Source organism: Saccopteryx leptura, chromosome 5 (assembly GCF_036850995.1).
Source record: "Saccopteryx leptura isolate mSacLep1 chromosome 5, mSacLep1_pri_phased_curated, whole genome shotgun sequence".
Taxonomy (NCBI): Eukaryota; Metazoa; Chordata; class Mammalia; order Chiroptera; family Emballonuridae; genus Saccopteryx; species Saccopteryx leptura.
In genome coordinates, this window is record NC_089507.1 from 103,451,195 (window position 1) to 103,466,026 (window position 14,832).

Genomic DNA, 14,832 nt, shown 5'->3' on the forward strand with positions numbered 1-14,832 from the left:
CCCTCTCTCTTTCTCTCTCTCCTGTGCTCTCTCTCCTCCCTCTCTCCTCCCTCTCTTTCCATAATCTGCCTACAGCTCTCTGTGTTCCATGCTCGCTTGACAAACGATCCCTGTCTTAGGTACCACATTTGAGCCAAGAAAAGTGATCTGAACCAAAACGCAGGGGCGGCTCACCCCGGACGGGAGGCGAGGGGGTGCTGAGCTTTGCCTGAGTTCACTCTCTCTAAAGCTAACAGCTGAAGGCGCTGCTTTTTCCTGTTCATTCATTCCTCTTAAGAAACTGGGACCCGGATCCACTTGCTACCATTATTCAGATGGTTTTCTGGTTTGAGTGCAGAAAAATGAAAAAGAAATCTCACCACTTGGATATTTTCAAACTTGCTTAACTTAGTGTTGACTTAACATCTGGATAGTTAACTGGATTTTTTTTCTGTTTGACCAGATGTTTAGAAGCATAGCCTCTTCTTAGGAAAAGTTCCAAACCCAGATTTATGGACTCTGTTTCTGAACAGCTGGGCACTAAAGAAGAAGTGTGTGTGCTCTTCAGGACTCCAAGTAAACCAGGACTGACTATTTTATTCTGCATTGCTAGTCACTTGTAAAAAGTAGACAATGAAAAGAAAATTTGCAAAGACCTGGGTCAGGGCATAATGAAGCTGAAAAGATGAGATTTTCCTGAACTTCCTTAGGATTGAGATATTCTCTATGTGGAAATAATTTAACAACTCTTCTTCAACTGGTGACTCCTTAATTGTAGCTAAGAACACCTATGCCATTACCAAAGATTTCACATCATGTATATGACACACATGTACCATGTATGAATTCATCAATCATATGTAAAGCTGATGTCCCCTGTCCCTTGGCTCTTGGGTGCAACATGTCCATCTAACTGCTGTTATGACTCTCAACACATCTCCAAGACCGGGCAATCCATACACTGCCCCCCATATGGTATCACAGGCTGGCCCTCTTTACTCTACCTCTTCCTCCATTCAGGTTCTTAATTCTTGATGAACACGTTTTCTTCTCCAGTTCATACACATGCATTCTAAAGAACTTCAGATTCTACACCAACTATATTACCTCTTGATTTGTTATTTCTTGTCTGGACCTTGTTTCTCTTGTTTTTGGTTTAAACATTACTTTTCCTTGTTCAGCATCCTAGTGTTTGGGGTCACTTAATTTTTTGTTTTATTCATTCAGTCATTCAACAAATAGTTGCAATGTGCCAGCAAGTGCAGGAACCTGTTTTAGTTTCAGGTGACAAAGTGGAGGACAGGACAGAAAAAGCCATGGTCCCCATGCCCTTCTGTTCTCTAGCAGATTTGATACAAAACTAATCAAGCCCTCCCCTCAGTCACCTTATTTTGTATATCAGCCTCTACTCATGTTCTTGTGTTTCTCCACAGGATCATCACCTCTCCCATGAGACTCTCCTTCCACCACAGTGCCATTCTCTGTGACCCTTCTCCTCACTGGATAACCATTAGTAACTTTCTCTGAGACAACTAAAAACTAATTTGCTCCACAAGAATTCCATTTCTTCACCTCCATCTTTAATTCTATTTCCTCTCTTCTTTCCCACATTCTCCCTCTATCCCCTTGAAGGCTTGAGTTCTTTTAGGTGGGGAAGAAAATCACTCGACTTTTGAAGGTATTATTACTCATCTGCCTCACTTACTTGCCCCAGGCATTAAAACAAGCTTGCTACCCGGCTTGTTGTTGAGACATCACTCACTTCATGTACCATACTCATTTGATTCCTCAGTGACCTGAACAAGGTATATCCACTATTTACTTTTTACTTTTGACAATTCTTTTTCAAAACATTCTGTTCTGGTCTTAATCCTTTCAGAATCCTAGAGACCCTGTCTCTGGGATTACCAATCACAATCACTTTTCTAGAGTTTAGTCCTTGAGTTTTATTGTCTTGGGCACACCTGATCACCCATCTCTTCTTACTCACTCCACCCTAATCTCTTAAAGGGTTAGTTTAAAGTGGTGGAACTGAGTGGGACTGTGTCAAGGTTAAAAAAAAACACATTAGATTGATTATATGTTTAAAGCTGGTTGACAAACTCCATCATAGTTTTTAGAACCAAAACAGGCTTCCTGAGCCAGAAGAGAGTCTTTAGGGAAAAAAAAATTGAATATCTTATATCATCACACTGCTTAAGGTATGTGTAACTTTTCTGGTGGTTCACACCAGTCACCCCACCCCTGGAGTCTGGTTTGTTCACAATGTTTTCACAGTAGTCTGAGAGACCCCTGACTAAACCAAACTCCTGGGAATAGACAGGACCCAGAACCAAAATAGGATCTTGAGATGATGCTGATGGCGGTGATGAAGATGAAGATGGCAATAGCTGTTGCGTACTTCCCTTGTACTATGCACTGCACTGGCTAATTTTCATGCAATAGGTCATACAGCCCCCTCAGCTACCCTATGAAGAAGGAACTGCTCACTGTATCCCACAAAAGCTGCAGTGAAGTAATTTTCCCACACAGGGACCTACACTGAGCTCCATGAGGCTGCTGCTAGCTAGAACATGTCCTTCTCATCTCCTCCAGCAACATCAGACCTAGAAATAATTAAGTGCACATTTAATGGTCTCTTCTGTATTAGTCAGGGGCTGCAAATTCTACATTTGAAACTATTACCTTAGGCAGTTACGTTAACTTTTAGTACCTCATTCACTTATTTGTTCATGAAACTAATATTCATCAGCCATACACATAAAAGGCACTTACTAAGCACAAGTCTTGTGTTATTAAGATAAACAGTTATTTGTAAAATGGAACATACCAGTTAATTTAATACCCATCATTTTCAGGTCCTTTAAGAATTGATTACTCCATCTCTTCTGTATATGTATAAAGTAGCTCAGTTTATTTGGGGATGAGAGGGGGCAGGAGGACAGGTGGCAGTGGTGGTGGGGTTCAGAAGTGGTCTAGCCTGGGCAACAGATGTGCAATGTCTGTTGCACAATAATCATCAGATCATTAGCCATCCGACACTGTGGAGAATGGTCAATGTTGCCAAAATATTTATAAGTGGCAAAAACTTCCAGATTCCTTTAAATGGAGGAGGGGGTATGGGGTTGCTCTCTGCTTGCAACTTTATGTTCCAAAAGACTTCCTTCAGCTTCAAAAAGGGCAGAATGTACAATCTGGGTTAACCCAGCCTTGGAAGAAAAAGTCAATGAATACCAATTATATATTCAGAAACTGGTAAAATGTCAATTAAGCTTGCACTTCAGGCAAAGGGAATGTTAGCTGAAATCTGACTCAAGGAACTTCCACCATGCTGCGGGGGCTTTTGACCAAGGGAGAGAATGTCCTTGCACCAGGAAACCTCTCTTAGCAAATACCCCTGTCCTATGGGCCATTTTCTTCCCCATTCTGATGTTTAAAAAACAAAAAACAAAAAACAAAACAGAACAAAAAAACTTGATAATGGACCTCTCTAGACCAGGAGCACTTGGAAATGTCACAAAGGCCCTTAGGTCATAGTCAGACATTCAGATTTCTCCTCTCTGATGCATTAAAATGCTGACTCTTTCTTCCCCACATCTTTACCATCTTCAAGGTTAATTTCTTTAGGGCCCTTGTCATCTCTGGGGACAGCAGACAGTCACACAATTAAGGGTTATTATCTGAGGATTGGATTCTCCTGCTTCACAAACACTTTACGATTTATTAAGGTAAGAGGATTGTGTCCTAAAAACTGTATAGGATTTTCCACTGTGACCCATCACTCTCTATTTCTTAGTGGGAACTATCTTTATTAAGACTTGAGCTTTAGGATGATAAAGAACAGAAAAGACCTTATTCCTGGTTGACTCCAGATAGGCTGGGCCACAGCTAAGAGAGTCCCTTAATAACGCTGTAAATCTCCCTGCACTCACTCTCTTGCTCTGCCCTCACTGGAGGCTGCACATAGTGGCTTTGCTTTATAATGTAATACAATGTATATTACCAAAAAAAATATTTCAATCACTACCTGCTGAAGTGCTCAATGAAAACTGTGATTTAATATTCAAATACTTGAGTTTACATTTGTATTCTTGTAAGGACAAGTATTCTATAAGTTACTGCACTATAAATATTATGTAGTGATTGACTTTTTCTCAAGTGCTTTCATGTGTTACTGTTTTTTGGGGTTTTTTTCAGGGACAGAGAGTCAGAGAGAGGGATAGACAGGAACAGACAGACAGGAACGGAGAAAGAGATGAGAAGCATCAATTATCAGTTTTTCGTTGCAACACTTTAGTTCATTGATTGCTTTCTCATATGTGCCTTGACCGCGGGCCTTCAGCAGACCGAGTAACCCCTGCTTGAGCCAGCAACCTTGGGTCCAAGCTGGTGAGCTTTGCTCAAACCAGATGAGCCCGTGCTCAAGCTGGAGACCTCAGGGTCTCAAACCTGGGTCCTCCGCATCCCAGTCCGATGCTCTATCCACTGCGCCACCTCCCGGTCAGGCTCATGTGTTACCTTTTTGAAAATCACAATAATCTTATTATGTGTGTCAGGTATAAACTACCATTTTGCAAGTTTTTTTTGGGGGGGGGGCAGCTTTTTTTCATTATCCTGGGAACAGGTCTCTACCTATCCCTGTGTTTCATGGAAAAGTATGAAGAACACAGTGACATTACTTTGCAAAGTGTTTGATAAGAGGTATTTACATTCTTTCTTTTCTTCCTTCCCTCCCTCCTTCCCCTCTCCTCTCCTCCCCTTCTTCTTTACTTCCTTCCTTCCTTCCCTCCCTTCCTCCCTCCCTCCCTATCTCCCTTCCTCCTTCCTTCCTTCTTTCTTTCCTTCCTTTCTTCCTCCCTCCTTCCCTCCCTTCCTTCCTCCCTTCCTTCCTTCCTTCCTTCCTTCCTTCCTTCCTTCCTTCCTTCCTTCCTTCCTTCCACATATTTGGTTTAAGTGCTTTTGTCAAGAGGGAGGAATCTAACAGTTGCCTGGGCCTCAGATCATTACTCCCAGGTCTGATTAGAAGACCTCTGCGAGCCAGATAAGGAGAAAGCCCAGCAAGGGCCACCAGGGGAAAGGCACCCAGGAAGCTGCTGGCACTTTTCTTCCTTCTAATCCTTACACAGGGAAGCAGTTAGATGCTCCTTTAACTCTCTCCACCCATCTCCTTACAAAAAAGGGATATCACTAGCATCTGTATAGCCTCCTGTGTCTCCTGGGGTACTTATTTCAAAGCTCCAAAATGAAGCATTGTGCTGAAGGATATTATGTAAGGAAACATTTTTCTTGATATTTCTCTCAAAGTGTTCACTTTTCTGCAATTGTTTTTCAAAACCTGGACTTGGATGAGACAAAAATCACAGTGACTGACAGAGACAGGAATCAGACGTGTTTGGGTCCTCAAGCTGTTTAAACAGAACAAGGACTTTTTTCTCCAATGGGCCTATCCCGCACTCTAGGGCTATGAAAGAGACCTCCATCTTCACTGGAGAAACACCTCATTAACTACTGAGCTAGGCCATGCTTGGCACTGGGACACTACAGGGTTCCTTCACGCCATACCCATGTGTTAAGAAACATCTTTGTTCATCTGGGCAGCTATAACAGAAATATCATACATAAAAACAGCAGAAATTTACTTTTCATGCAAGTTCAAAATCAAGTTACTGGCACATTTGGTATCTTGTGAAGACCTGCTTCTAATTTCATATACAGCTTTCTTTTTCCTGTGTCCTCACAAGGAGTAAAGGGGAAGGGAATTCTCTGGGGTTCATTTTACAAAGGCACCTATCCTAATCATGAGAGTGCAGCCCTCATGACCTAACCACTACCAAGGGGTCCCATCTCCAAGTACTATGACACTGGGGATTGAGTTTCAACACTTGAGTTTTAGGGAGACATAAACATTCAGTCTATAGCAAGAACCTATATATGTCAGACTCCGAGGTTACCAAGATAACAAATACTGACCATGGCTCTTGAAGAATTCCAAGGATTAGAAATGACAATCAATTTAACAAACAATCTGAATGATACTGAGGGTCAATTAGCATAGAGGATTGGATAACTAAAGTGGAACCAAACGTGGGAAGAAGTACTGATTTGCCCGTCATTGTGGATTAAAACTTCACCAAGGGGACTATCCTAATGGCTTCAAGGCTGCAGAGGGGAGGTCACTCTGTTGGTGCTTAGGGTGGTCAAGATGGGGGATGGGCAATGAGACAAGTGGGATTGAAGAAAGAAAAGATTTCAGGCAGAGATCAACACATGCAAAGGAAATACACGGGCGGAAAATATTATGATGCCTGATGACCAAGGTAAGACCACTGAGGTGAGCAGAGTGCTGATAAATGACTTCCAGATTATATGATCTCAGATGTTATTTTTCTTTTTTTATTATTTTTTGACAGAGAGAGGAATAGACAAGGACAGACAGGCAGGAAAGGAGAGAGATGAGAAGCATTAATTCTTTGTTGCAGCACCTTAGTTGTTCAGTGATTGCTTTCTCATATGTGCCTTTGATGGAGGTGGGGGTTGGGGGGACTACAGTAGAGCAAGTGACCCCTTGCTCAAGCCAGAAACCTTTGGGCTCAAGCCAGAGACCATGGGGTCATGTCTATGATCCCATGCTTAAGACAGCGACCTCGTACTCAAGCTGATGAGCCTGCACTCAAGCCAGTGAACTGGGGGTTTTGAACCTGGGTTCTCTGCATGCCAATCCAGTGCTCTGTGCTCTGTCCACTGTGCCACTGCTTGGTCAGGCTCAGGTGTTACTTTTCTAGATTTTAAAACTTAACTTACATCTCATCTAGTTTGAAAAAAAACTTCTATACCACACACAAATGAAATGAGTCCTGGTTTACTTTATAATACTGTCAGTGTTCTCCTGAAAAGTTGCATATTAATTTATTTAGAATTCTGCAGGAAATTCCTTTCTATTATCAATTCTCATTCTTCTAAGGTATTTAACTTTATAAGTTGAATGTATAGCTGCACAGTACTTGATGGTCTCTTTAATTAATAGTAGTGAGACCTCCTTATTAATAGAATTACATTGAGAATGTGACCTTTCCCATTCTAAACATTAAATGTGCCTCACTGTGCATTATTTTCATAGCTCTGAGGAGTTTTTCAAATCAATTCTGCATTTTAGATTTTGTTGGCCAGTTTTGACCTAGGGCACAAAGGAAAACAATTGCTTGATTCGATTCCTTACCATGTCAAAAACATGAGATTAATGCTACTTATTGATGGGCATTATTTATCCAATAACCTGGAATTGCAGTCTTCTTTGCAAATAGAATCTTAACCTTGATATCTAAATATGTGTCTTAAAAGTAAAACCACTGACTTAAAAAAAAAAAAAAAAAAAAAAAAAACAGAAAAAGAGGCACCAGTATTTGAGGTCACAAAGTCAGAATCACATTTGAATCAGACTTAAGGAATATTTCTGCTTCAGTTTTAATAAAACATGATTTTTCTAATTCAGAATTTGAATCCAAACCCGAGAAACCAAACATTGAAGGTGAAGTGTAATGCCTTTCCACACAATGTAATTAATCATAAGAACCAAGAGAAATCATAAGTTGTGGAACACAGCGGCAAAAAAAAAAAAAAAAAAAAAAAAAAAAAAAAAAAAACGAGACTATTGTTTCCTAGCATGGTTATGGAATGGCCACCTGCTCATAGCTGTAGAAAGAGATTGGACCTTTCAAAACCAAATCATCAAAGCTTCACAGGTCTTATTTCTTGCATCTAGCTTGTTGAATAATCTTTATTTACCTAGCTTCTCTTAGCCAACTTCCAATTGTATCAAATTTAAAATGGGAAAACTACTTACTAGTTTTCAAATGTTTCAAAATCTTTCTGGGGGAAAAATGTTATTTTCTTTACAATTTTAGTAAATTCATTTGCTCAACAAAAATTGAAGTTCTCTATGGAGGCACTATGCCCATCTCCCCAGGGGCACCTTGAGTGTTTGCAGAAGCACGTGCTCAAGCTAGGCAAGATGTCACTTCTTTTCAACTCTCAATGAAATAAATCTCTTGAAGTCCTCATTCAAAGTAGCCCAGATGTGTGATGTATAGGTGATGCATCAGAAATGAAAGGAAGGAAGTTTGGGGAATTAAAAACGTGTTTCTCTCTCTCTCTCTCAAGGAAATGTTGGCTTTCCTTACTGTATCCTCCTGCAAGGATCACCAGGATGCAACTCTGTGGGCACAGAGGAGCCTAAACAAACATGACCACTAACACTAGAGTGTTTCCTTTTCATGTCTGAATATGTTTAGACAGCTACACAACCAGAGAGCTTGGAATGAGAGAAAACAATGGCCAGGAGAGAAGAATGCTTTGAATTTGAGATGCTGGGCCTTGATTTTGCTTACTTTTTCTTTGTGGAATCAACCCATAGTATTGCACACATTGATCATCCTTTGCCAGAGACTGTATCTGGACAAGTCTGTCCTAGGAAAATAGCTCAGGAACAGCCTTTCATCTTACTTTTCCTATTATATGTATATTATGGCATAGCCCAAAAGTACTCTGGGATCTAATCTGCATGTCTGTTTCTTGAAGCCAGGAAAACATCATTTGCATATAGCTCTTGATTCCTGGGAGACCCTAGAAGAAAGATTTAGAAACATTTAGAAGAACTAAATATTGTTTTATTTTTTTTATTTAGTCTTAAACATTCACAAGAAAGATATGTGTTATTTAACCCCAACATCTTCAGGGTGTTCTTGGGGAAAGAGGTACTACCCTGAGTGAAAGGAGAAGTGCTAAATATCAGACCATTGCAGCAGACACAGACCCCACAAACCAGGCAAGAAGCACAACACTATATAGTTTTTCTTATCTAAATTAACTATTTGTGAAGCTAGGTTAAGTCTTCTAGGTCTGAGGACTATATTACTGAAGTGTTGGAGACATATAATATTTTGGTCAAAGAAAGAGGCAGAGGGAGTGTAAGGTACCATGTATATAAAGGGATTGTGCCTTGTGGGTAAGAAGCCACATGGACTATAGTTGGTATTATAAGTGGGCTGATTATATTAGCCTATGGCAAGGCAATGGCAGTAGCATCAAATGTTGGCAGGGTGGAGTATCTTGTAGCCACGTGAGAACAGTGTCCACAGTTGCAGCACAAGGGAAGTGGCATCTTCAACAGTTCTAGGATATGATGGTGGTGGCAATAGAGAAAATTGGTACCAGCCCAAACAACCAGAAAATATATATAATTCAGACTAGTCTTGGAAGGCATGCTGGCTGAGCTGGGCTGGATCCAGCAGAAGCAGCAGAGGCCAAGTTCCATACAGAATGGGATAGAATGATAATGGCATTCATGCCGCAATAGGCATAGAAACAGCTTCAAATAGCATCAGGCATGATTGCAGCTAGAGCTGAACCATTCTGAGTCAAGAGTAATGACAGGAGCAAGCTCTGAGAATGAGCTGCACAGAGTCTATGGTCAACAAAGCAATGGATTAGGTAGGGGTGCAGGCTGGGACCCATGTAGTTGAGTAAAGGAACCATGATGGAGACCTTACTGCTCTTTTATTTAATGTCACTCACGTGGGACCCACAGGAATAGATTGTGCATCTTACTTCCTCTTAATTATATTTGTATGCTCCTGAGAGAGTAGAGGGTTTTTCAGTCTCTGAAGCTGTAGCTGTTGGGTGAAGCCTCAAGATTTTTGACCAGGGAATTCAGCCAAGAAACTCTGTAAACTTTGACAACTCAAGGTCATCTAGAATATAAGTGGTACCCTTAAAGGATAATTTACAATAAGAAACAGCTCATATTCTATAAATACAAGGATGCTACTTCTCAAAGGCATTATAAGCCTAACTCCATTATATGAAAGCATAGGAAATCTATTTCAATTAGTCCCTCTACCCATTTCACAAATACTGTAAATTGAATCCCAGAGAGCTCACTAGACTTCCTAAGAGTACATGAATCCTCAGCCCTCCTAATTCTCCTCCAACATACTCCAATAAAGAAAATCTCCTTACAAATACTGGTGAATGACTTAGAATCTCTTCATGAATCTTTGCTCTGATTTGTATGCAATGAATGTCTCCAGTCACCCTGTAAAGTACATCGGGAAAAGACTGCCAGGTATGGTGGATGGAAGTTCAGAGTGAGTGTGAGCCTGTCACGGAGAAGGTACTCAAGAAACACCAGCTGAATGACATATCTTTGGGTTAGAAATAGACTTATAGAATTTGGTTTTTTGAGTCCATAATTTGCCAGGAAAAAAGAAAGATAAGAAAAAAAAAGAAAATAAAGAGAGATGGAACTACATAGAAATATATGGCTCACATTACACTGGGGTGCTGAATAGAAAGTAAAGAAACAGATCCAACTCTGCCCTAGTAATTAGAATTACATCATGCCTAAGCAGAAGGTATTTCCCAATGGTGGCCAATCTCGGCTGTGCCCTGAATAGAACATAAAATGTGCCATTAGCCTTCTAGGCTATGCAGCTCTGGGCTTCCCCATTTCCCATAAGGAAGGTGGGGGGTATATTCAAGTAGCCCTGCAATGCAAATGCCCCATCTCTAACACCTTACAGGAAAGGTATCCCCATCTACCTAGAGTCCTTCAAATTTTATAGATTCAAAATTCAACTATAACCTTTTTTTTTTTTTTTTTTAATCTCAAATGAGCTCCCTGCCCAGACTTTCCAAATGCTGCTATGAGTGGTAATAATTCTTTCAGTCAGCCTTGTACTCACTCTTGTCTTCTGCCTCTCTTCCTATGCCAACGTCCCATGACCCAGTGCCTGGGCCATTTTGGTGGTCTCCTTTTTGCTTTTCCCGATGTTTCTTTCCTAACTCTTACAATTGGGTACACATCATTCCCTACTAAAATACATACAATGTACTGAGAAAAACAAAGTTCAAATTCCTTAATTTGGCTTTTAGAATAATTTACTATCTTTTTCCCTATTTACCACCTCTCTCCTGTCAAACTCATTATTCAGTCATTTCCACTTCTCAGCCATGATTTCCATCTCCCTATTTTTATTCCTATAGCAAGAATTCCCCCCTTCATCAATGAGATAAAGAGGGCAAAGTGCCTAATGCCCATTACTTAATAAGCGCTCAATGAATATTAGCTCTCTTCAAAGTCTACATTCACTTCTTTTCCTTCAGGAAGCTTTCCTCAGCTACCCAGCCCACTTCTTATTTATACTGCTTATTTGACAGTTAGCTTAGGTTACCTTTATTATTATCTTTTAACCTCAACTGCATTTTAACCCTCAAGCACAGGCTCTCATAACTCTTTGTATTTCCATCACTGTGTATAGTGTCCAAACCATTGCTAATGATAGTCCTTCATGGTAGCCCCAGTCTCTGTATCACTAATAAGAAAATGCAATCAACTGCTTCTCTGTTTCCTATGCAGTGCATCAGACATCATGTGACCACACAGAAGAACAAAAAGTAGTATCAGGCTGTTGCTATGGAGACTTAAGAGCCATCTGAATTGCTATGGCATCATAAAAGCAAAATTCTAGTCATCAGTCTTTAACCAGAGGGCTGTTTAAATCTAGCTCATATTTTTAGAATGTGTGACATTTAATACATTGATGAATATTCCCAGCGCCAGAATACATTCCTTGCTTTCATATACAGATGTGATTTTTTAGTTCAACTAGCTGGATTTTTTTTCTCCTGGTATAAGATCCATCTCCCTATGAGTGATTGCAACTCTTTATATACTAATTTTTTAGATGTTTTTTCATTCTCGCTTCCTCTTTTCTCTTTATTCTATAATTAAACTCATTTTCTCAGTGGTTGCCTATTTCCACTTCCACCAGACCATCCTTAGTTAGATGTACCATATTCCTACTTAAAACATCACCCAGATCTTAATCACCACTGGTTTTACCTGATCACACTATAAGTCTTAGTTGCTAGTAATCAAGAGTCCTGAGCCCCAACTAAAGGTGCATAACTACTTCCCTAGTTATTCTTTATCTCTGAAGTTACCAATTTCTTATCATTCAAGGGGATCTCAATTTATTGTCTTTTTCAGGCTTTGTATAAAATCTCTCTTTTGGATCTGGAAAAATAAGTATGTCATTTCCACTTTTCATCTATGAGAACTGCTAACACAATTTTGTTTAACTCTACATATGACTACTTTGGATATAAGTGTATACACCCCCCCCCTCCACACACACACACTCACAAATACATTATCTAATTTGAAAGAAGCCAAAATAAATTGATTACCTTGTTAAAAAATAAGAACTCACAACCTAGTTAGCTCAGAAAAACGGTAAAAAATTGAATACACAGACAAGAAGTATACACATTCTGTACAAAGAAATCTGTTACGTTATACCCTTTTGGGTGGTAAGCTTCCTCCATTCCACATTGCTTTTATTCATCCAGCCTCAGCCTCTTCAAACCTTCTGGTTTATGTAAGAGCCTTCTCCTTTGAACCTCTTTCCTTAAGAGAGTTTCAGGATCTCTTGGGTTATTTATTTTCCTCCCCTCTTTAAACCTCTCCAGAGAAGAGCTTTCTTGCTCCCTCTGCATTTTAGACAATAAGCTCCAGCACGTCTGTGAGGATGGCATTGCCAAGGTGTGACTTGTGTCTGTGAGTTTCCAGGAACTGATGTCTCTGCCTCTACATTACTGAATTTAAAAACATAACAAATTCCTTGAGTTTTTGAGCATTTTTGAGTCAACTTTTCTTTCAGAGGTCAACAGAATCTTCCAGAAGATTATTTACTTATTAACTGTTACATGTATAATAACCCCCAACAGGTTGCAGTTGTCAGGGCTGTGTATGTAGCAATGTAAACTAAATATGTTTGCACAGAGAGTAATACCACAAAGGGAAATAAAGGATAACTGATAGAGTCAGCCTGTATTTGCTGACTCTAACCTCAAGGACTGTACTGCTATCTTTGCCAATATCTAGGTCAAGTTAAATACTGTGTTCAGAAATTTCACTCTGGGCCAACCATGGCTAATTTTCTTTTTTTGTTTGAATGCAATTTCTGGCAATCATGATGTGGTAAAGAACATACTCTTACTTCAGTAGATTTTAAATACATTTTGACTATCTGTAAACCAATGAACTGTACTCTACCTTGCTTTTTTTTCCTTCTTAATCAGGAAATCAATATCAATCAACCAACCAACTAACCAATCAATCAATCAACAATAATGCACCAAGGGATTGAGGACTTGCCTTGAGAACTGTGCTGGGGAGGCAATCACAGAGCCTTTGCTAACACTTCCACTTAACTGTTTCAGGTCCGGACACCTGGTTTTATTGATCAGAAACTAAACTCCCAGGTAAAAAAATATCATAGTGTATTGCTTTATAATCCTTACAGTACCTTATCACATACCAAATGTGCAATAAAATCATAAGAAGTAGATAAAAAATACCATAGAAGTGAATGCAGAACCAGACCCAGATGAGTCTTTAAGAAGCTTACAAATTTGTTGGGTAGAGAAAAGATAAGAAACCGTTCATAGTTAATAAATGTTGGTCTGGGCCATCACACAGGATGGTGTAGAGACCAGGAGTGCTGTGAGCACTTGGGAAATGGAGAAGCCAGTTAAAGAGAAGAATTATTGAGGAAGACTTTATGGCTCCCTGGATGTGTGGATTGGGTTTTCCACAGCAGGAAGAATCTAGAGACGCAGGGCAGAGACGGAACAGTGAAACAGAGTGGATGACCTCAAAGGACAACTCTACGCAGGGCAAGAACAACAGGCCATGCATCCAGAGCTGAGTGATCCTCACTTAGACACCATGACATAGGGGTACTGGTTGTCAGAAACTGTTACTTGGGCTCTCTGTGCTTCTAGTTTGCCTCTTCAGCAATAATTAAAGGGACTTTAAAAAAAACTAGAGGCTTTATAAAGGTAAAAAATTAATAGAAAAAACTGATTACCATTTAATGAATAATAGAAACAGTGTAAATCAGCTTAAACATTGTACATTAGTGATAAACTAAAAATTATATATATATACATCTATGTTGTATCTATATATGAGATGATATACTGATGTAGTCATAGTTGCTATTGTACTTATAGTTTGTTTAACAAATATATATGCTTAGAGTTATTGCTATGAAGTTCTACTGTGAACTCTAGTCTCCTCTAAGCCACTGGCACACTACTTAGCTTGGTGAGGCTGAGGGAAATGCATTGCTCCTTTCCAAGACCTCTGTGTTTTGTTTTGTTTTGTTTTTCTGAGTTGGTATTATTATTATTATTATTATTGAGACTTGGGGAGGCAGAGAGACAGACTCCTGCATGCGCCACAACCAGAATCCACCTGTCAAGTCCCCTACTGGGTGATGCTCTGCCCATCTGGGGCTGCTAATCAGTTGCTCATTAACCAAGCGATTTCAGTGCCTGAGGTGAAGCCATAGAGCCATCCTCAGTGTTCAGGGCCAAACTTTCTTTAACCATTCATTTGTGGGAGGGGATTTTGAAAACTGAACTTCTACAGGAAACATCTTCCAGTATGTAATTATTTTCCTTTTTATTGAGGTAACTATTTCAGTGGCCTTTACTACAGTCATAATGTTGTACAGCCACTGCCCATATCCAGTTCCAAAATATTTTCATCACTCCAAAAGAATATTGCAACTCAATGACAATAGCAAAAAATCCAACAAACAATTGAGGCAGAGGATCTCAATAGACATTTTTTTCCAAACAATATATATAGATGACCAACAGGTACATAAAAGGTGCTGAACATCACAAATCATCAGGGAAATACAAATTGAAATCACAATGAGATATCACCTCATGCTCCTTAGAATGACTTATCAAAACAACAAGAAATAACAGTGCTGGTGA

General features: G+C 39.7%; 1 protein-coding gene across 1 annotated transcript in view; it reads right to left on the minus strand.

The window, feature by feature from the left end:
* The window catches only part of FRMD4A (FERM domain containing 4A), a 673,627-nt gene that overhangs the window by 522,371 nt on the left and 136,424 nt on the right, over nt 1-14,832 (minus strand). The window lies entirely within an intron of this gene.